This window comes from Martes martes (assembly GCF_963455335.1).
Source record: "Martes martes genome assembly, chromosome: 1".
Classification (NCBI taxonomy): domain Eukaryota; kingdom Metazoa; phylum Chordata; class Mammalia; order Carnivora; family Mustelidae; genus Martes; species Martes martes.
In genome coordinates, this window is record NC_137888.1 from 67,821,920 (window position 1) to 67,844,017 (window position 22,098).

General features: G+C 39.1%; 1 protein-coding gene across 2 annotated transcripts in view; it reads right to left on the bottom strand.

Annotated features, from left to right (window-relative positions):
• Positions 1-17,127, bottom strand: part of TFDP2 (transcription factor Dp-2) — a 166,213-nt gene extending 149,086 nt beyond the window's left edge. Inside the window, exon 1 of one of the 2 annotated variants that reach the window (XM_080822591.1) lies at positions 16,779-17,127. The gene's annotated coding sequence lies outside the window, so the exon portion shown is untranslated. The remainder of the gene's footprint in view (positions 1-16,778) is intronic. The other variant, XM_080822596.1, reaches the window with a different exon arrangement.
• Between the last annotated feature and the right edge of the window lie 4,971 nt (positions 17,128-22,098).

Below are 22,098 nucleotides of genomic sequence, written 5' to 3' on the forward strand. Positions count from 1 at the left end.
AAATAAGGGTGAAATAAACACATCTTCAATGGGTTTACCTTTGTAGACATTCAATAAAGAGACATCCAAAAAATATAATTCAGGAAAACGGAAACTAAACTGAAAATGCAAAAGAAAGAGGAACAAAAGAATAAAAAAGAAATGAGTATATATAAATGAACATCATCTGTATAGTAGCTATACTGAATAATTTTAAAAAATGAAAAATGGGGGGACAGGAAACAGGAGGAAATACAGCCTGGACAAAAATACTATAAGAAGGGAGAAGCTCGATCAGAATTAAAGAATTCTATGGGCCTGGTGTTATTTAGGAAATATTGGGTTAAATTAAATATACTCCCTAAAAATATAAAGACAACCACTGAAAGTATAAAACAATCATCAAAAGCACACAGGAAGAAGAACAGAAGCAGCACAGAAAAGAGGGGCACCTGGATGGCTCAGTCAGATGGGTATCCCAACTCTTTGTTTCACCTAAGGTCATGTTCTTGAGGTTGTGGGGTTGAGCCCCGCATGGTTCTCAAAGTCCGGCAGAGAGTCTGCTTGAGATTCTCCTTCTCCCTCTGCTCCTCCCCCACCTCTAAAAATAAATAAATCTAAAAACAAGCAGCACTGAAAAAGCAGTATACATAGATAGTAAAAATAAATGCAAATTAATAAATAAACTCATTAGTTAAAAGACTTGACACATCAGGCCTAAAATAAACAAAATCCAACTGTTCTTTGCAAGAGACATATCAAAAACATACCTTCAGAGAAAGTAATAGAACAAAATCAGAAAGACAATGTGACTCTATAAATAGACAAATGGTCTGTGTAAGAGCATTACAGAGGATAAAGAGGATATGATTAAAGGTTCTTTTCAGCAGGAAGACAAATATTCTAAATATTAGTAATGATGAGCCAAATAGACAAAAAAGAAAAGTCAGTAAAGGTATATAAAATTTCATCAACAAATTAGTAAGTTTGATCTAAGATACATATATGGAAACCTGTCCCCCAAATTAAAGAATACACATTTCTTCCAAAGAATTCTCTTCTAAACAACGTGTTGTTTGATGAGGTCAGCATAACCTTTACACCAAAACCAGGCAAGAACAGAACTAATGTTAAATTACAGTTGAATTTAACTTATAGCAGCAGCAACAACAACAACAAAAATACAAAAACAAAAATCAGAAGTAGTAGGATTATAATGGTAGAGACAACTCAATAGCAAAGATGAAATACTTAAGAACAGATTACAAGAAATGTAAAAAACTTACACAAGTTTTAGGTATGAACTGAAAACATCTGTCTACACAAAGCCTGTAAATGAATGGTCGTAGCAGCATAATTTTAATTATTCACACAGAAAGTGTGAATAAACCCAAATGTCCACCAACTGATGAATGGATAAACACAATGTGGTACAGTCACACAACGGAGTATTATTTGGCAATAAAAAGGCGATGGAGTACTAATACATGTTACAGCAAGTAAAAACCTACAAAATACTATGCTAGGTACAAGAAGCCAGTCACAAAAGGTCACATGTTGTATGATTCAATCTATAGGAAATATTCAGAGTAGGAAAATCTATAGAAACATAAAGCAGATATGTTGTCAAGGGCAGGAGAGAGAAGGGGATGGGGAGGACTGTTAATGGATATATCATTTTTTCCTGGGGTGATGAAAATGTTTTGTAATTAGGTAGTGGTGATTGTTACACATATCTGGAATATATGAAAGATGGCTGAATTGTACAGTTTAAAAGGTAAATTTTTTATGTGAATTATCTCTCTCAATAAAGCTCTTTAAAAAAAAAAAACTGAGGAAAAAAATTTTTTTTTTAGGAAATTTTTTAAAACTCCTAAAAGACAGTAAAGACATGAACAATGGAAAGATATATTCTGTTCTTGGGTAAGACAACTGCACATTATAAAGAATGAATTCTCCCTAACTTTATACATTCAATGTAATCCCAAAAAAACACTAACAAGCCATTTTATGAGGTGATACAAGTTGATATTAAAGTTGGTATAGAGGGGCGACTGGCTGACTCAATCAGTAGAGTATGTGACTTTTGACCTCAGTGTCTTAAGTTCAAGCTCCACAGTGGATACGGAGCCTGCTTAAAAAACAAACAAACAAACTGGGGCACCTGGGTGGCTCAATGGGATGAGCCTCTGCCTTTGGCTCAGGTCATAATCTCAGGGTCCTGGGATCAAGCCCCGTATCTGGCTCTCTGCTCAGCAGGGAGCCTGCTTCTCCCTCTCCTTCTGCCTGCCTCTCTGCCTACTTGTAATCTCTCTCTCTGTGTCAAATAAATAAATAAAATCTTCTAAATAAAAACTACACAAAATAAAGTTGATACAGAAAACATTCAAGAATAACCAAGAAAGTACCAAAAAAATATGGAAATAGCTTTACCAGACATTAAAAATACTATATAGCTTCTGTAATTAAAATATTGTGGTACAGGGGCGCCTGGGTGGCTCAGTGGGTTAAAGCCTCTGCCTTCAGCTCAGGTCATGATTCCAGGGTCCTGGGATCAAGCCCCGGGTTGGGCTCTCTGCTCAGCAAGGAGCCTGCTTCCCCCTCTCTCTTTCTCTGCCTGCATCTCTGCCTACTTGTGATCTCAGTCTGTCAAATAAATAAATAAAATCTTAAAAAAAAAATATTGTGGTACAGATGCACAAATAGACTAACAGGTCAGTGACACAATATAGGAAGTCCAGAATTAGACCCAAATATATATGAAAATTTTGTATCTGAAAAGGTGGCATCTCTAATCACTGAGTAAAGGTGGACTTTTTTTCCCAGATGACTTTTAAAATTGTGGTAAAATACATACAACATAAAATTTACTATCTTTTTGTTTTCTTTAAGTAGGCTCCACACCCAACCTGGGCTCACCCCGAGACCAACAGTTGCATGCTCGGGGTGCCTGGGTGGCTCTATCAGCTGAGCATCCAACTCCTGATCTTGGCTCACGTCTTGATCTCAGGGTTGTGCGTTCAAGTCCCATGCTAGGCTTCATGCCAGGTGTGGAGACTACTTAAAAAGTTGCATGCTCTACAAATTGAGCTAGTAAGGTAACCCTAAATTTAGTATCTTAACCATTTTTTAGTGTAGAGTTTAGCAGCATTAAGTATATTCACATTTCATGTAACTAATCTCCAGAACTCTTGTCATCTTGAAAAACAAATTCCATAACCATTAAACAGTTACTCCTCATATTCCCATCCCCCAGCTCCTGACAACCACCATTCTACTGTCTCTATGATTCTGACGACTTTAAGTAGAATATAATTAGAATCATACAGCATGTATCTGTTTGAAACTGGCTTATTTCACTTGGCATAATGTCCTCAGGAGTCATCCATGTTATGGTATGTGTCAGAACTTTCTTCCTTTTTTAAGTCGGAATAATATTTCTTTGTATGTATATGTCACACTGCTTATCCATTCATCTGTTGATGGTCACACGGGTTGCTTCCACCTTCTGTAAACATGGGTACACAAATACCTCAAGACTCTACTTCTTCTTTTATAAGATTTTATTTGAGAGAGAGAGTCTGTGTGTACATGTATGTGAGTGGAGGGAGGGACAGAGGGAGAGAAAATCTCAAGCAGACTCTGTGCTGAGTGCAGAGCGTGACGCAGGGAGGGCTCAATCTCATGACCCTAAGATCATGACCTGAACCAAAACCAAAGGTCAGATGCTTAACTGAGCCACCCAGGCACCCCAAAACTCCACTTTTTTTAAGTATATACCCAGAAGTGGAATTGCTGAAACATATGGTAATTCCATTCTTAATTTTCTGAGGAACTTCCAAACCATTCTCCATGGTAGCTGCTGTTCTATTTCATGTTCCCACCAACACAGTGTAAAAGGTTCCAATTTCTCCACATTCTCACCAACACTATTTTTTTTCTCTCTCTTTTTTTTTTATAGGTGCCATCCTAAAAAATATGAGGTGATTATCTCTTGTGATTTTGATTTGCATTTTCCTAGTAATTAGTGCTTTTGAGCATGTTTTCATATGCTGGTTTGCCATTTGTATATCTTCTTTGGAGAAATGTCTATTCAAGTCCTTTTCCATTTTTCAAATCAGGTTGGTTAGTTGTTTTTTGGAAGAATTTCTTTATACATTCTAGAATTAACTCCTTAAGAGATATATGATTTACAAATCTCCCATTCCACAGGTTGTCTTTTCACTCTGTTGATGGTGTCTTTTGATGCAGAGAAGTTTTAAATTCCGATGTAGTCCAATTTACCTATTTTTACTTTTGGTACTCATGCTTTTGGTATCAGGTTCAAGAAATCTTTTTTTTAAATATTTATTTATTTATTTATTTGAGAGAGAGAGAGCAGGAGGGGCATAGACAGAGGGAGAAAGAAATCTCAAGCTGACTCCACACTGAGTGCAGAGCTCCATGTGGGGCTCAATCTCAAAACCCTGAGATCATGACCTGAACCACAATCAAGAATCAACGCTTAAACAAGTACCACCTTGGTGCCCCAGTCCAAGAAATCCTCGCCAAATCCAATGTCATAAAGTTTCTTCCCTACCTTTTCTTCTAAGAGTTGTGTAGTTTTACTCTTAAATTTAGGTCTTTGATTCATTTTGAGTTAATTTTTGTGTATGGTATAAAGAAAGGTCCATATTCATTCATTTTCACGTGGATATCCAGTTTCCAGTTTCCCCAACATCATTTGTTGAAAAGGCTGCCACTTCCCCATTAAAGGGTGTTGACACCCTTGTTGAAAATCAACTGCCCATATATGCAAGGGTTTACTCTGGACCATTATATTCTATTGATTAACTGTCTGATTACTGAAGCTTTGCAATAAGTACTGAAACTGAGAAGGGTGAGTCCTCTAGCTCTGTTCTCTTTCAAGATTGTTTTGGCTATTTAGGGTCGCTTGAGATTCCATATGAACTTGAGGATGGATTTTTCTATTTCCATAAAAAACATCACTGGGATTTTGATAAGGATTGCATTGAATCTGTACATCATTTTGTGTCTTTTAACAATATTAAGTTTTCCAATCCATGATCAGGTTGTCCATTTGTGTCCCCCTTCATTTCTTTCAGCAATGTTTTGTACCTTTCAGTGTACTAGAGTACCAAGTATCTCGTTCTTTTTCATGCTATCCTAAATGGAATTTTCTTAATTTCCTTTTAAATTGTTCACTGTGTTAGTGTACAGAAATGCAACTGATTTTTGTGTGTTGATTTTTTTTTATCCTGCAACTCTGCTGAACTTAACAGTTTTAACAGGTTTTTGTATGCAAAATCTTTAGGATTTTCTACATATAAGTTCTTATTGTCTATAAACAGAGGCCATTTTGCTTCTTTTTTCTAATTTAGATGCCTTTTATTTCTTTCTCTTGCCTAATTGCTCTAGCTAGAAATTCCATCACTCTGTTAAAATAAGTGGTAAATGCAGACATCCCTGTCTTATTCCTGAACTTAAAAGAAAAGCTTTTATTTAAGATTTATTTGAAAGAGAGAGAGAAGCAGAGAGAGAGGGCATGCACGCTGCACAGGCAGAGGGCAGAGGGAAAGAATCCCAGGCAGACTCCCTGCCTAGCACAGAGCCCAATGTAGGGCTCAATTCCATGACCCCGAGATCACAACCCAAGCCGAAATCAAGAGTCTGACGTCCAACTGACTGAGCCACCAGGTGCCTCTAGAAGAAAAGCTTTTAGTCTTTCACCACAGAGTATGATGTTAGCTGTGGGCTTTCCATATATGGCCTTTATTATGTTGAGGTAGCTTTGTTCTGTTCTTAGTTTGTCGAGTGTTTTAGTCATAAAAGAGTATTGGATTCTCTCAAATGCTTTTCTGTACCAGTTAAAAAGATGAACTTTTTAATAAAAAGTGCTAGGTAGCCATTTTGAAAAAGATAAAATTAGAGCCATATCTCACTCCATATGTAAGAATAAATTCCTAAGGATTAAAGATCTGGATGTAAAAAAATGAAGCCAGGCATCCATCAACTTAACGAAGTGGCCAAGTAAACATCACTAATGATAAAATATGTTGACATGATGAACCCTTTGATATGATGTTCTGTGAAAGAAAGACACATTATTCTTTGTGGTATTTTTTACCAAAAATGCATAACTGCACTTCTATGAGACAATAATGGACAAACCCAAATAGAGGACATTCTGAAAAATACATAATCAGTACTCTTCAAAAGTGTCAAAGTCACGCAACAAAGAAAAACTGAAGACTGTTAGACAAAAGAGAAAACTAAATAGAAATAACAACTAAATGCAACGTGGGGGGCAACTCTCTTGGGTCCCCTCCCTCTTCGGGAGCTTTGTACTATCATTCAATAAACTTTGTACTGTGGCTCAATAAAAAATAAAAAAAATTTAAAAAAGCAATATGGGAACCTGCACAGGATCTTGGACCAGGAAATGTCATTAGTGAAAAAACTGATGAAATTCAAATATGGTCTGTAGTTTAGCTAACAGTATCATGCCAATGTTAGTTTCTTACTCTTAATAATTACACTACAATTATATAAAATGTTAACATTAGGGGAAATGGGTTGAGGGACATAATTAAACTCTCCTATAGTTCTAAAATTAGTTCAAAATAAAAAGTTTTTTTAAAGAAACAGAGCAATAATTATACCATTAAGAGTGATAACCATCGGGGCGCCTGGGTGGCTCAGTGGGTTAAGCCTCTGCCTTCGGCTCAGGTCATGATCCCAGGGTCCTGGGATGGAGCCCCGCATCAGGCTCTCTGCTCAGCAGGGAGCCTGCTTCCTCCTCCCTTTCTCTGCCCGCCCCTCCGCCTACTTGTGATCTCTCTCTCTCTCTGTCAAATAAATAAATAAATAAATATTAAAAAAAAAAAAAAGAGTGATAACCATCAAAAGTACTAAAAGTAGATGTGGTTATGGTTATTTACCAATCCATGCTCTTAGAAGTTAGGGTAGTTCTCTAGAAGCATTCATGACTGCAAAGGGATTCTAGGGTGCTGGTAATGGTCTGTGTCTGGATCTATTTAGTTAGTGAAAATCTGTGGAATTTTAAAAATCTACCACTTTTCAATAAAAAGTGCAGTTTAAAAAAAAACAAACCAACCATGAGTTTAACTCTGGAGAATAGGACTAAAAATATGAAGAGAGTCTTTCTCTTAGAAAATTTTAAAATTGGGGCACCTGGGTGGCTCAGTCATTAGGCGGCTGCCTTCAGCTCCGATCATAATCCCAGGGTCCTGGAATCGAGCCCCCCACTGGACTCCCTCCCCACTCTGCCGCAAGCCTGCTTCTCCCTCTCTCACTCCCCCTGCTTGTGTTCCCTCTATTGCTGTCTCTCTCTGTCACATAAATAAATAAAATCTTAAAAAAAATTTTTTTTAATTGATAACAGCCAAATACTAATAAAAGAAGCCAAAAAGACAAACCTGTGACCCTAAGCCCAGAAGAATCCAGAAAGCACAACTGGCCTACTTTATTTCCTTATCCTTACCCACCTGATCTCCTGGAGCACACTCTTAAGACAAAGAATAGATAAAATAGGAAGTGTCTTAATGGGGAATATTGGATACAGTAAGATTCACACACAGTATCCACTAGAAAACGTAAATTGTGAGAACTTCCAATCCTGGACATGGAAATAATACCAAACACAGACTGGTTACTTAAAATAGATGTAGATTAACTACATAAAATTCATCAAAACTGCTTTAGTCACAACACAAAAAACTGCTTCATATTCTGCCTATTGTTCTCGGAAGCCTAATAAATAACTAGATGATGGGCTGAGGATTATTATTCTACCCTTGAGGTAGTTAAGATGATAAAAAAATAATCAGAGAAAGTTTTACATAAAAGTAAATCAAATTAATGTATAGTTTTCTGTTTTCTTTGAAGGCCAATCTGAGTCAAACTGTTTCTTTCCAGAGTGAAATATTGGAGTGAATTTTACAGAAACAGGAATAAGTACTAAATAAGTCAGAGAGTTTCAATATTAAGATACACAGATAGCCAGTCTGAGTTCCCTTCAGCAGTTTGATCGAATGCTTCAACATATGCCTAGAGTTAAAGGCGAAGAGGGGAAAAAAAATCATTCTGTGCTAAATATTCTACGTTGATGAAGATATGCACCATCAATCTTATCTTTAAATACACTTATTTTCTTGTTACCTATTCAATTTCCCAGACATAAACTGAACTGGCCACTGCATCTGTGACTATGAAATACATCGTACTCCTGCTCTGTGACTAACAATAAACACTGCCACTGTTATCTGCAATTATATTTTTATTCTTCCTACTTTCTAGAAACACTTTGAGCCTTTTTCTCTTTTCTCATCCCAACATCAAGACTTTACATCATTTCATTAAATTCATTTTTCTTTTAGGCTACATATATTTAATTTTTGAACAATTCAAAAGGACATGTGACACATAATATATACCTTACAATAACATAAAATTATTCATGTAACAAAGAAGTTAGGTTAATGCCTTATCTAAGTATGTACTTATTTTTATTTGCAGCAAACCCGTCAGTATAATAGATTCACACAGTTCATAATCATGATTTAACCAATTAACTGAAATACAGCTGAATGTAAGATAGCACATACATTACATAGAAACTGTCTATTTTTTAAATTAGTAAACAGTGATGCAGTGAAAGGATTATCAGTCAAAAACAATGGCTAATTTTCAAGTTACTCACTCACTTATATTTGGATGAATTCACAACACTCCAGAAAAAACAGAAACTGTACTGCAAAGACCAATGAGGAAGAAGCTATAAAGACTGTTGGGTTCTAAGATGAATGTTAAAGTCCTAGGACAGTATTTTAGTAACGCAATATAGTGAACTGACTAGCACTAGAGTCATACAGATTCATGTTTCAGCCCTAGCTCTGCCATTACTGCCTTTCTGATCCCAGTAAAGTAACTTGTGTCCTTATCTGTAAAATTAAAGGCATTAAACATATGTCCTACACTTTGGGGGAGAATTAAGTGAGATCCTTATCACATAGTAGGTGTTTGGTAAAGTAAGCCATTATAAATTCATAACGAATACAAAATATTCAGACCGTGGATCTTTATCTTCTTACTTAATCCTAGAAAATATATTGCGATCTTTTACATTTTGCAGATTATGGAGGAACAGCCTTATAAACAGGATTTCATTTTTCTCAATGAGCTGCTTATATCAATAAGATCTCTTATTTTCTTTACTAGATCTCTCTTACATCTCTCTTAGAATTTCTTTGTTATGAGGAAGAAGTGTTTTGTTTGTAGTGACCCCTTCCTAAAAAGTCATTTACTTAATATTAATTTCACATGTCTTTGCTTAGCATTTCAGTTCCTTGAAACTTATCACTTAATGTCAAAAGAGGAAATTCAATTGTTTGGAACTCTTTCCCAACTTCAACTCGTCTACAAAACTAGCAACTCAAAACAGATCTTCCTTAGAATTGTAGTATCTAACAGTCCTGATTATCCCAAGATCACCGCTGGATCTGATACAATAACAATAAAAGAAAATAATTCGATTCAGGAAGAGAGAATACTTTAGTAGCTATTTTTACAACAACTGTGATATAGTATGTCTCGAATAGTATGAATTTAATGGCAAGTTTAGTCAAAATGTTAACATTAGTAAATATTTTACTGCTTTTCATAAATAATGATCTTATTTTTCACACTGATTTTCAGTTTATGTTTCTTGAAATGCCTGCACAGGTAATACACTCTGTTGCCTATAAATACTGATTTGTCCAACTTAAAAATACATAATCATTATGCTCACAAAATTTTCTACTTATAAAGATATTATAGCTTAAAAATATTAATTAGTGCAGAATTAGTTATCTGACAGGTTTTCCAAATACTTACTAACCTAAAAGTCACTTTATTGACCACCATTTGTTAGTTGTATGTGTTCTGATCGAAACTGCTTATCACCACCACCTTTCTCTCCTTTGAACAGCATTTAATAAATCCTTCTCTTTTATAGGTAGTTTTGTATTACCATCACAATTTCAAGGATGCTGTGAAGAAAAACTTAACAAACTGATTTTTAAGTGTCCACTCTCGTGTGAACTATAAAAGAGAAGTTAGTGCCTCCAGTATTTTGGTTTTTTGGTTTTTCTGAAGGCAGCACCTCATTGTATGCTTCAAGCGATGGAGCCTTTGAGAAACTGGGAATAGGTTTACATTCCATTTACATATTACTTTGATGCTTTTATTTATTAATATTCACTTTTATTTACCTTTTTATTGAAGTATAGTTGACACAATGTTAGATTCGTTTCAAGTGTATAACATCGTGACCCAACATCTCTATACGTCACGCTATGCTTCACCACAAGTGCAGCTACCATCTGTCACCATACGACACTATTATACTTCCACTGACCATAATGTCTCTGCTGTACCTTCATCCCCATGACTTACTCATTCCATAACTAGAGGCCTGTACCTCCCACCCCCCCGCTTCACAGCTTTCTGCCCAGGCTCCCAGCACCCTTCTGCTTCTAGTTTCGATTAAACATTTTATGTTGGCAGTTTTGAAATATGTACTATTTTCCCACATTTATAGGTTTGCTATTTTACAATTTGATTTAACTTAACTAGGACTGAATTGGTCCCCTTAACAAACTCATTCTTCAGTAACAACATACTTAGCTCTTTTTTAAAGTAACACAAAATCTGTTAAAAATTATTATGTTTTTGAGTGTTAAAAAAAAAGATTTTTCATTCTCCAAATCCTTTCCTCTATTCTATCTTTCCCTGCACTAGCTTTTTTTTGTTTTGTTTTGGTTTTTTTCTGAGAGCAAGAGAAAGCTTAAGCAGGGTTGGGGTGGGGCGAGTGGCCGAGGGAGAGAGAGAATCTTAAACAGGCTCCATGCCCAACCCAGAGAGAGTGGAGCACAGACTGAACCCAGCACGGGCTGGATATTACAACCCTGAGATCACGACCTGAGTCAAAATCAAGAATGAGACGCTTAACTGACTGAGCCACCCAGGCACCCCTCCCTGCACTTAGAATTTTTGAAGGGCTAAAGTTATGTAATGTTCCCTTGTCAACTCAGTGCCTCACAGAGTGCCTATAACATAGTAAGCACTCCATTATCTATCTACAGAGTGACTCACGCAAAGATCAGCTGGTGGGAGTCACTCTCTCCATGCTTATCTGACTGATGGTTCCTATTATCCCTAAGAATGAGGAAAGTTAAAGGGGTGAGGTGGTAAGGGGCTTGAATTTAAAAGGACAGTAAACAGAAAAACTAAGGGAGCCAGAAAGTACTAAAAATTAAAAATCTAATTAAATCATTACAGATTATTCCAATGGGGAAGAAAAGATTTTAAAGAAATCCACACATTTTAAAAACAAAGATGACGCTGGCTGTAATGTTTAAGCATTAAAAACAGAAAAAGATTAGAGGGTAGGTCAACGGGAAGCTATTACTGCAGGCGAGAGAAGAAAGGAGGGAGGCTCAGACTATGTTAACAGTAGGAACAGAGAGATATAGATGAGGATTACTTTTGCTTTAGGCATCTCTATTAAGAAAATTCTCTCAGATTAGGGGCGCCTGGGTGGCTCAGTGGGTTGAGGCCTCTGCCTTCGGCTCAGGTCATGATCCCAGGGTCCTGGGATCGAGCCCCACATCGAGCCCCACATTGGGCTCTCTGCTCAGCAGGGAGCCTGCTTCCCTTCCTCTTTCTCTGCCTGCCTCTCTGCCTGCTTGTGATCTCTGTCTGTCAAATAAATAAATAAATAAATCTTTAAAAAAAAAAAGAAAATTCTCTCAGATTACATGGGGTGAAACAAACACCGGTATTCTGTGTAAAAGGGCATTTAATAAATTTAATCAATGAATTAATGAAAACCAAAGCTCAACATAAATGAGAAGATTAGAGAGAATTCCTAACTGTTCCAAGCAAACCTTCAACAAGGTATGCAGCTCCAGATGGAATTTCCACACAGCTGCTGGCAACTGTTCAGAAACTATGGCAGGCAGGAGAGGTTGCCATAAGGCTAAAGACAGGATATGTGGTACTGCTATTCAAAAAAAGAGCGGGGCGCCTGGGTGGCTCAGTCAGTTAAGCATCTGACTCTTCATCTCAGCTCAGGTCTTCATCTCAGGGTCCTAAGTCTGAGACCTGCTTTGGCTCCACACTGGGTATGGAGCCTACGTAAGAAAAAAAAGAAAGACAGAAGATTCTGTCAACCTTTTTTCTTTAGATTTTATTTATTTGACAGAGAGAGGGATCACATGTAGGCGGCGGGGCCGGGGAGCAGGCCCCCTGCTGAGCACAGAGCCCTATCCCAGGATCCTGAGATCATGACCTGAGCCAAAGACAGAGGCTTAACCCCCTGAGCCACCCAGGCGCCCCTCCTGTCAACCTTCTTGAAGTTTAATGTAACTCTAGCCAGGGTTCTAGAATCATTACTGAATTAAGTCTGTGAACATAGAAAAGGTAGTAACCAACACACATTACTGTGTATTTATACTGTACAATGTAGTGTTAATTAGGGACATAATTAGAGACAGAGAACTGGCTCTTTTCCTGACAGTTACTGAACTGATAGGATTTTTTAGTAGTATATAAAATCATCTGGTAGGATTTTTTTTTTTAAATGAAGTACATAAAGTTATCCAGGTTTTAGGAAGGTAATTGTTAAAGTTTCTTGTATATTTCTTGTGAAAAATTGGAAATATTTGAGGTGAATAATGCTAAATTAGCAGGATTTCTAACTGTCTGAACAACTTGAGCCAAAGAATTGAGTTTTTCTAATCAACCTTAAAAGAGGTCTCTAGCAGAGCCAACCTCTGTTCTTAGCCCTGCCTAGTCAACATTTTAGGAAGATATGCATGAAGGCAATGTCAGCATTATCAAACGTATAGTTTATCAAATCTATGGTTAAATAAATAAGCCCATATTTATCATATGACCAAATCAGTTTTTTTTAAAAAGTCAACATAATGGAACCAATCTGACAAGATAAAATTTAATATGGATAAATATAAAGTTCTACTCCCCAAAAAAATCCTATTAAAGAACTGGGAGAACACAGACAAACAACTCAAGAATTTTAGTTGACTACAAAATCAGTAATAATGGGTAATATATACAGCACTTAAATGCCAGGGGCCATTCTAAATGCTTTACATAATGTGTTCAATTACAATCCTATGAGACAGGTACTACTATAAACCCCCTTTTAGGAGCAGCCCTGGGTGGCTCAGTTGTTAAGTGTCTGCCTTCAGCTCAGGTCATGATCTCAGGATCCTGGGATGGAGTGGCGCCCTGGGCTCCCTGCTCTGTGAGTCTGCTTCTCCCTCTCCCTGCAACTCCCCCTGCTATGCTCTCTCTCTGCCAAATAAATAAATAAAACCTTTTTAAAAATACAGTAAATTAAAAAAAAATTTACAGATGAGAAAACTGCACCCCAAAAAATGTTTACATAATTTACCCAAGGTCGCCCAGCTGATAAGCTATAGAGCTAGGATTTAAACCCAGGCAGGCTAGCTCCAGAGTCTGTCTTCTTAGCCAGGACATTATTATGAATTAACAGGGCAATATGGTTGCCAAAGAAGCAAATCTATTCTTAAAGTACATGTTTTAAAATCAGAGAGGTAACTTATGGTCTTCTCTACTGGTTAATATCTGTGGGTACCACATTTTAAGAAGAGTATGGATGAACTGAAAAAAATGCACATATAAGCCATCAGTAATGAAAAGAGCCTCAAATCAAAACAATAAAATCATCAGAAGAGGTTAAAGATGGAGAATATTTTGTCTAGAGAAGAATTAATGGAATATAATAAGTATCTTAAAATATCTGAAAACCTGCTTATGGAAAAGACAGAACAAGAACTAGTGAGGATGGAATTTCTGGTTCAGCAAAGGAAATCATATACCCAAACACTGTATGTCCAAATACCTATGCCTCAGAAACTAGATAACTATGAATCTTCTCTCCAGAAAAAAAATACACAAATGCAAATAATTTTGCATCCTGTTCCAAGAATTCATAAATCTACTTTTAAATCCATTCATGCCCCACCCCTACAGTAAGATGGCTCAGATCAAAATGGAAAGGATTCAAATATGAAAAGGCAAATATATATACTAATCTTTTAAATTTATTACAACTTTTAATTCTATGACTTAAAAAACTCAACTCTATGCTTTCTAGTTTCTTCTGAGATCCATTATGATACATTTTGCAGTTAAGAGTCTAAAAAATGATGACAAAAAAAGTGAAGTAAAATTTGCCAATTGACGTAAACTGTGAGTAAATTCTTAGTATGACTTATTATTTAACCTTCAAAAGAAACATATTTAAGTTTAAAAATAAAAATAAGATGCTAATGTACTGTACTACTCAACATCTAGTATAATACCCATATTAAGAATTTCCCTGCTCTGGGACACCTGGGTGGCTCAGTTGGTTAAGCCGCTGCCTTCGGCTCAGGTCATGATCCCAGGGTCCTGGGATCGAGTCCCGCATCGGGCTCCTTGCTCGTCAGGGAACCTGCTCCTCTCGCTGCCTCTGCCTGCCTCTCGGCCTGCTTGTGTGTACTCTCTCTCTCTCTCTGGAAAATAAATAAAATCTTTAAAAAAAAAAAAAAAAAAAAAAAAAAAAAAAAAAAGAATTTCCCTGCTCTGCTTTTAAAACTTCATTTTAAACTCTCCCTTCTTATCCTTTGTTCTGGGTTAACTGTTAAGATTGACAGACAAAGAAACAATAGGCTAGAAGTCAGAATACTTAGGTTCTCATTTACTACCTTTACCATGAATTTAATTTTTGCTTAGTCTGTCTCCTCACCGTGCTCTAAACCTCTCAAATATCTAAAAGGGCTTTAAAATGCTGTGGTGCAATGTGAAGATCATGCATTTTTTATAAAACATAAATTATCAACAGCAAGAAAACAAACCCAGTCTTTCTATCATTAAAAAAAAAAAAAAAAGCAAAAGTACATTCACATTTCAATTCCTAATTCTAAAAAACAATCTTTGAATTCTTTAGGGTATCTTTTAGTGTATAATTTTCATCCACAAATGCTTCTCCCATTAAGGATAAACATCTGTACATCCAATTTCAAGTTGTATTGAGAGCAACTCAGCTCAGACAGTTAAGATTTTTGGCTGCAAGGGAAAAACCTGAAAGTGCCAGTCGGACTACACACTTAAAAAGAGTTGGGGAGAAAGTTATGTGACCGCAGAACGTAATATGAAATATTACACACTTGAAAATTCTGCTTTCCCTCTTAAACAACTAGAAATAAAGAGAACTCAAAACAAAGTTTGGTAAGTGCTGGGCCTTTATTAAATATAGGTGCCACACTGCTGAAACTGCAACTGTACGGCCAGAACAGAGCTAGAGACACCATGTCTGCCAGTAGACTAGACTCTAGTTCCAGGCACAAGATGTTCTAATAAATAACAAAAGCATTCAGAGCCAGTACACAAGGGTGATAGAATCCCAGGTCTACGCATTTGATTTTTCTCCTGGTGTTATGTGAGAATAGGCACTACTATTAAAGATTGATTATAGTAACAGGATAGAGATAAAGCTTTAGCTAAATTATAGGCTAACCAAGGAAATGAGAAAGCAACATGCAATGTCAGATAAACTAAATTATTTTATATTTCATTTTGAACACAGATTGGGCCAGGACTACAGTGTAAAGAGAACAGATGAATAACTTTATATTTACTAGGTGAAGATAATTTCAAACCATTAAGAGAAAAGAAGAGTGGCCCTGAAAAAAATTAGACTATAGAAGTCAAATGAAAATATATAAGACTAAGATTTAGGGGAGAAAGGGGAAGGAAGAGAATGAGCTACTGACTTACTAAAAAGAGAGCAAATAAGTGGGACAGGGAGTCTGAGCCCTCTGAGATAGAATGAGGAAGAGAAACGTATCAAAGGCTCAAAGGGAGCATCGGCAGTAAATATGAAAAAGGATGAGCCTGTTAACTGTTTCAGAAAAAGAGAAACAACAATGCAGGGCACTTTTCTGAACCAGCATTCATGGCAGAGCACTTAATATGCGGTGAGCTAGGTTCCAAATGCGTTCCACAGACTGGTCCATTTGCTCCTCGAAACACCTGGAACAGGCAGTTACCATTTTACAGATTAAGACCTGAGACCACACAATCCAAGGTAACACAAGCTGGTACCAGGACTGAGCGCTCATCCACTTAGCTGAAGTGTGTTTCGGAGAGAGCCTACAAAACCTTTACACTTCTCTGTGGAGAGGCATCTTAGCTCTGGAATCTCTCAAGGGAGTGTGGGCCCCAAAAGCGATCCTCTACTTTAGAGAAAAGTTCCCTTCTGCGGGATATAAGGTTCTCGGAAGCGCAGAAAGCTCTGTTAACTCTGAAGTACACCTGGTAAAGACAGATGGAGGCGTGTGAGTCATGAACGGCGGAAAAGTCAGAAAACCAGCCTCAGAAGCCATCGCTGTGCCCTGAAGACCTGAACAGACCGAGAAAGTAGAGAGCAGCCCTCCCTCTCTCCCACGACGCTTGACACGGGGACCGGGCCTCCTCCCAATGTACTGGGGGGGGGGGGAGGGGGCTCTCTGGTTTCCGACTCCCCCCACCCCCCGACACTCGGGTTACTCGGCCAGGCCTGCGCGAACGCGTGGGAACAACAGATGGGACTCGCGGTACCGAGGGGGCCCCGACGCGCAGGGAGGGAAACCTGCCCGGGAACACAAGGGGCCGGGTCCAGAGGCCCTCGGCACGCGGCCCTGCGCCCTCGCCCCGGACCTTACCGCCGCTCGGCTGCAGAGGACGAGGCTGCCACTCAGGGCCGTTCTTCCGAGCCTGGGGCGCGGCTTTGGCGCCGCCGTTCCTGTGGCGCCCGCGCTTGGCGGCGGCCGGGTCCCGGCGGACTCACACTAGGGGAAGGGGTGGGCGATCCGCAGCCTGCCCGGCGAGGCCCTGGAGTTCGAGGCCCGGGGACGCCGACCGTGCATGCGCCCGCGAGCCAGCCCAAAAAGGAAGGGTCAGAGTGCGCCCGCGTGCCGAGAAGCAGCGGCGGCTGCAGCCAGTCTCACAGACTGCCTCGTCCACCCTCACCCAACCCAGCCGCTGCCCCGCTTCCCCCGCGCAAGCTTTGGCGGCGGAGCAGCACGGTGAGCTCCGATTGGCTCTCGGGATGCGTGACGTAAGGCGCCGCTCCCCACGGATTGGCCAGGTCGGCGGTGCGTGCAAGGAGTAAACAAACCCCGCCCCCAGGCTTCCCAAAGAGAGGAGGGGGCGGTGAGGTGAAGGGGCGGGACCTGAAGCGCTCAGCCCGGGTCTCCAGTTGCTTGCGGGAGCTTCTCAGTGGGTACCTCGCGGTGACCCGAGCAGTCAGCTTTCCAGCTGCCTGTGGTGCGGGCTGCAGGCCTGAGGCCTAAAATTTATAGACACGCCCATTCCCCCATCCCTTACCCCGGGCTTGGGTCGGAATCTTCACTTTTCCATCCAACCCCATCCCCCAGACCCGAAGCAGGAAGACCCCATCTCTCTTGGGAGAAAAGGAACTAAAGCGGTTATATCTGGGTACCCAGGCCTTTGATGGGTCGCCCCCCGGGAGCAGCGGGGAGGAACATGGGGACAAGCGACTTTGAGGCCACGTGTGGGCCACCCCGTAATTAATTATCCGGACAATGGGTTAGAGACCACTGGGGATGTGGTTCTTCAATACTCAGGCAAATAAGATCCAAACCAGGCCAGGTCACCATGTCATTTAGAAGTTGAAGGGAAAATTGCGGCCCACACCCCCAAATACCTATCCATTTTGTTCAAAATTAAAACATTTTGTCTCTTCAGTGCCTATGTGAAAAATCACGTATGAGCTTACATTCTAGGGGGTCGGAAAGAAAATATGCAAAAGAAATAAGCAAAATGTAAACTATCACATGATAGGTGCTATGGGGGAGGGGGATGAGCAGAAAAGATCTTTGAGGGGATGGCTCGTATTAAATAGGGTGCTCAGGGAAGGCGACAGAAAAGATGCCATTTAAGGAAGTATCAAAAGGAGGTGAGGGAGGTGAGAGAGCACCTTTGGACTTTTCTCCGGGGTGGGGGGGTGGAGACAGTTTCTGCATAATTTCTACATAATTGTACATATATAAACTCCTAGGAGTTCAAGAATGCCAAATGCAGTATTCTTTGGACTGATTCTAAAATGCAAAAGCCCCAGTGGAGTGATTACCATGCATTTTCCAGTAAGAAATTAATGGTATTTATTAAGTTTCCACAGAAATTTTGTTAAGGTTTCAAGTTAACGAATTCTTTTCACTCTAGGCACAAGGAAACAAAAATGGGCAAGACAGAAAAAAAATAAAAAACAAAAAACCCCTGCACTCTCAAGAAACTCAGTCTAGCAGGAGAAATGGATTGTAAACCACTTCAGTACAATGTGTAAACAACCATGACAGACACACTGAGCACTTGCACTAATCTGGGTAAGATGGATGGTTGTTATTAAGTAGCTATAACTCTCTCAGGATCTCCTTATCTATAAAAAAACTCCATGCTTAATTTTGGAGGAGGGGTATGGCTGTCAGTGATTCTCTAACCTCCTTACCAAGTTTCGAAGATGGGAGTCTGAAGACAAAATTAAGTTGAACCATATGAATTGCTAATATTTGGCAATATTTATATGGCTCAACTTACTCTCTTGCAGAGTTAATATGAGGATTTTGCTCTGTAATGTACATATAGTAAGTGTTCAATAAATGATCACAATTATGATTAGATAATACTGCTTTTGAAAAAATGGATTTAAAAGTCAATGTTTCATAACACCTTCCAACACCGTGAAGTAAAATGGGCAGAGAAAGTTTCAAATTTTCCATATACTGGTTTGATCTAGCTGTGAATTTCCATGACCTAATCAGGGTATGCTGTAAAAGACACTAAATGCTAGTTTCACAGCAGGCCAAGAAATTCAGAATAAGGAACAGCTTGGTTTTAAAGCCAAAAACTGAAAATTCTCCAGAACAGAATAAATTGTCAAGTTGCTTCAGGGAGGAAAATTCATGTAAATCAATTTTTCGTTCCCACTCACAGTTCCAATTTAGCAATTTGCACAACACTCAGCTCTCTTCCTTCTCATTTCCCCATTAAGGGATCTTATTTCCTTTGGAAAGGAAAGGAAAGCTTCCAGTATCTCCCAGGCCAGAGAGTAGTTGTCTGAGATATGACAGAACACACACTGATTCTGCAAACACTTATTAAGTACTTATCGTATGCCAAGAACCGTGCAAGTCATGGGATATACACATATAAATGTCCAAAGAACTCCATTCATGGGTATTCCTTGTGCTTGGAATAATCCCCCAGTGCACCCACATCTCACCTACATGTGCCTTCTGAGATTACTTTCTTCTCTAAAGCTTCCTTTGCCTCCCCATCTCCAGCTCTTTTACCATTGAACTGTGTCTTTTAAACAGATTCTAATTACTCATTTAGTATCTGTATCTTGTAAACTCCTTGATATTCTGAGCCATGCCATCCTATTCACTTACCGTATCCTCAGTGCTTAAGAGAAGCTCAGTAAGTTTTTATTGAATGGATGAGCCACAGACCTACACAGTTGGAAAGAGGAGAGAAGCATAAATAAATAAAGTCTCTACTTATAAATATGTGGGCCAAAAAAGAGAGAGCCATGGAAGACACAGATCTGCTACAGTTAAACCTGAGGAACTTGCATGTGCTTCCTCCTCTCCTGCTTTCTGCAGGCCCAGCCAAAGGACTTCTGGACTAGTACCTCTCAAGCTTTCATGTGCACAGGAACCACTCTGAGATCTTATTAAAATTCTGACTCTGAATCAGTAGGTCTGAGGTGGGGTGTAGAGGCTGCATTTCCAATAAGCTCCCACCTGGTGCTGGTGCTTCCACACCAAACACCACACTTTTGAGTAACAGGTTCTTTTTTGTTTTTTCGTTTGTTTTATTTATTTATTTATTTATTTATTTATTTATTTATTTATTTATTTGACAGAGAGAGCACAAGCATGGGGAGCAGCTGGTAGAGGGAGAAGCAGACTCCCTGCCAAGCAGGGAGCCTGATGTGGGGCTCGATCCCAGGACTCTATGATCATGACCTGAGCTAAAGGCAGTTGCTCAACCAACTGAGCCACTCAGGCGACCCTCAACTTTTTTTTTTTAAGCATCCTGTTGTCACACCTAATCATCCAGTGACTGACAGAAGAAAACCACTTAAAAGGAAAATGTGTTAAATCAAGGCCTTGTCTTCCAGAGACTGTCCTCTAAGCTTTGGAATTTCCTCAGCCAGGGGCACAACCTTCTCCTGAGCTTATTTCTGGAATGACTTAGTGGGTTTGGCTAGTGAAAGGATTTCATAGTCACCCTTAATAAAACTAATTTCTTAATATCAAACCTAAAATCTTTTTATGATATTTTATTCATTCTAAAAACATAAGTGTGAAGTATAAGGAATAATGATAACTCCTTAAGTACCAGGATGAGAAACAGACGATTAACATCTCTGTGTGAGCCTCTCCAGTATGACCCTCAGCTTTTCCCTCCCCATAATAACCCTATCCTGAATTACAATCTTCTTGGTTTTCTTGACAATTTTAACACATGTGTATTTAACTTCAAGCAATATATCGCTTAGTTTTGCATGTTTTTGAACTACATATATCTGGTCAAACTTTATTACTCATCTGAAAATTGCTATTATTGGCTCATTTTGTTTAAGTCATCTGTCTTGATGTAATTCGTTTATTTTCACTGAATGTAAAATGTAACAAAATTTATATAATCCATTCTCTGATAGACATATGGAGTTTTTTTTTTTCTATTCTGCCGTAATGAATATTCTTGTACACCTCTCCTTTTTAGACGTGAAACTTTCCATAGGGTTTTAGATATGTACTGCGGTGAGAGTCAAAATACTTAATGACTGGTAATAACACAACTCTTTGCTTGTTCTCCTTCCCCATTCCCCCCCTGAGACAAATTCTGCACAAAATCATTGGGAAATGATTCCAAGGAACAGGAGTATGCGCTGGGAGGCTTGAAACATGAAGGAGGAAAAGCCAATCCAAGTTATGTTTCTGAGATATCACCTGCTTGAGGCCACTGAGGCTTGATGGAGCAGGAGACTGCAAGGAGCTGTGAGGAACACACTTAAACCGTCCACTTAAGGAACTGAAGAGGGGCATTTCTAAAAAATATATTTTTTATTTATTTGACAGAGAGCAATCGATAGAGCACAAGCAGAGGGAACAGAAGAGGGAGTGAGAGAACCAGGCTTCCCACCGAGCCGGGGAACCTGATGCAATGCGATGCAGGGCTGGATCCCAGGACCCTGGGGTCATGGCCTGAGCGAAGGCAGTCACTTAACAGAATGAGCTACCCAGGTGCCCCAGAGGAGCATGTTTATACACTGGCTCTCATCCCCATTGTTTAAAAGTTGCACCATAGGGTGTCCGGTCTCTAGCACCTCCTGGTTTGACCATGGGTGATGATGACAGAGTAGATTCAAATCAGTTCCAAGTTGGGAGGCAGAGAAATCCCAGCCCAGAAAACAGGAACTAGGTGATACAAGGTGATGACAGGTTATACCTGGGCAGGTGACTGCTGTAACAACTGGAATAAAAAGGTGGGCCAAGAGGATGTGAAGTGGACCAAAACATGACCAATATGGATATAAATAACAAACACATAAATAATAAATGGAGGATAAGAGACACCTCTCCCTTATGATAGAATTCCAATGAATAAATGTAAAGAAATAATGTAAATAGAAAATCACCATTATTAGGCAAATAGTACAGGAATGATGGTTGCCAGCAAGAACTAACCATGGATGCTCAAACTAGTGAGTGAAAGTGCGATGGGAAACAGGGTATTTACGCTGGTCTGAAACTATCTCCTCACGAGATGCTTATTAGTTACAAAGGGGCAAACAGTAACCCTATGATGGAAAACCTTGGCAGATACCACGTATATCAACTGATCAAGGTTAACATCATCAATAAGAAGACATATAGATATGTCTTCCTGATAGAATGCACTGAGAAGGCCACATCACTTCTGCAGCACTATAACAAAAATTCAGACCCTTAA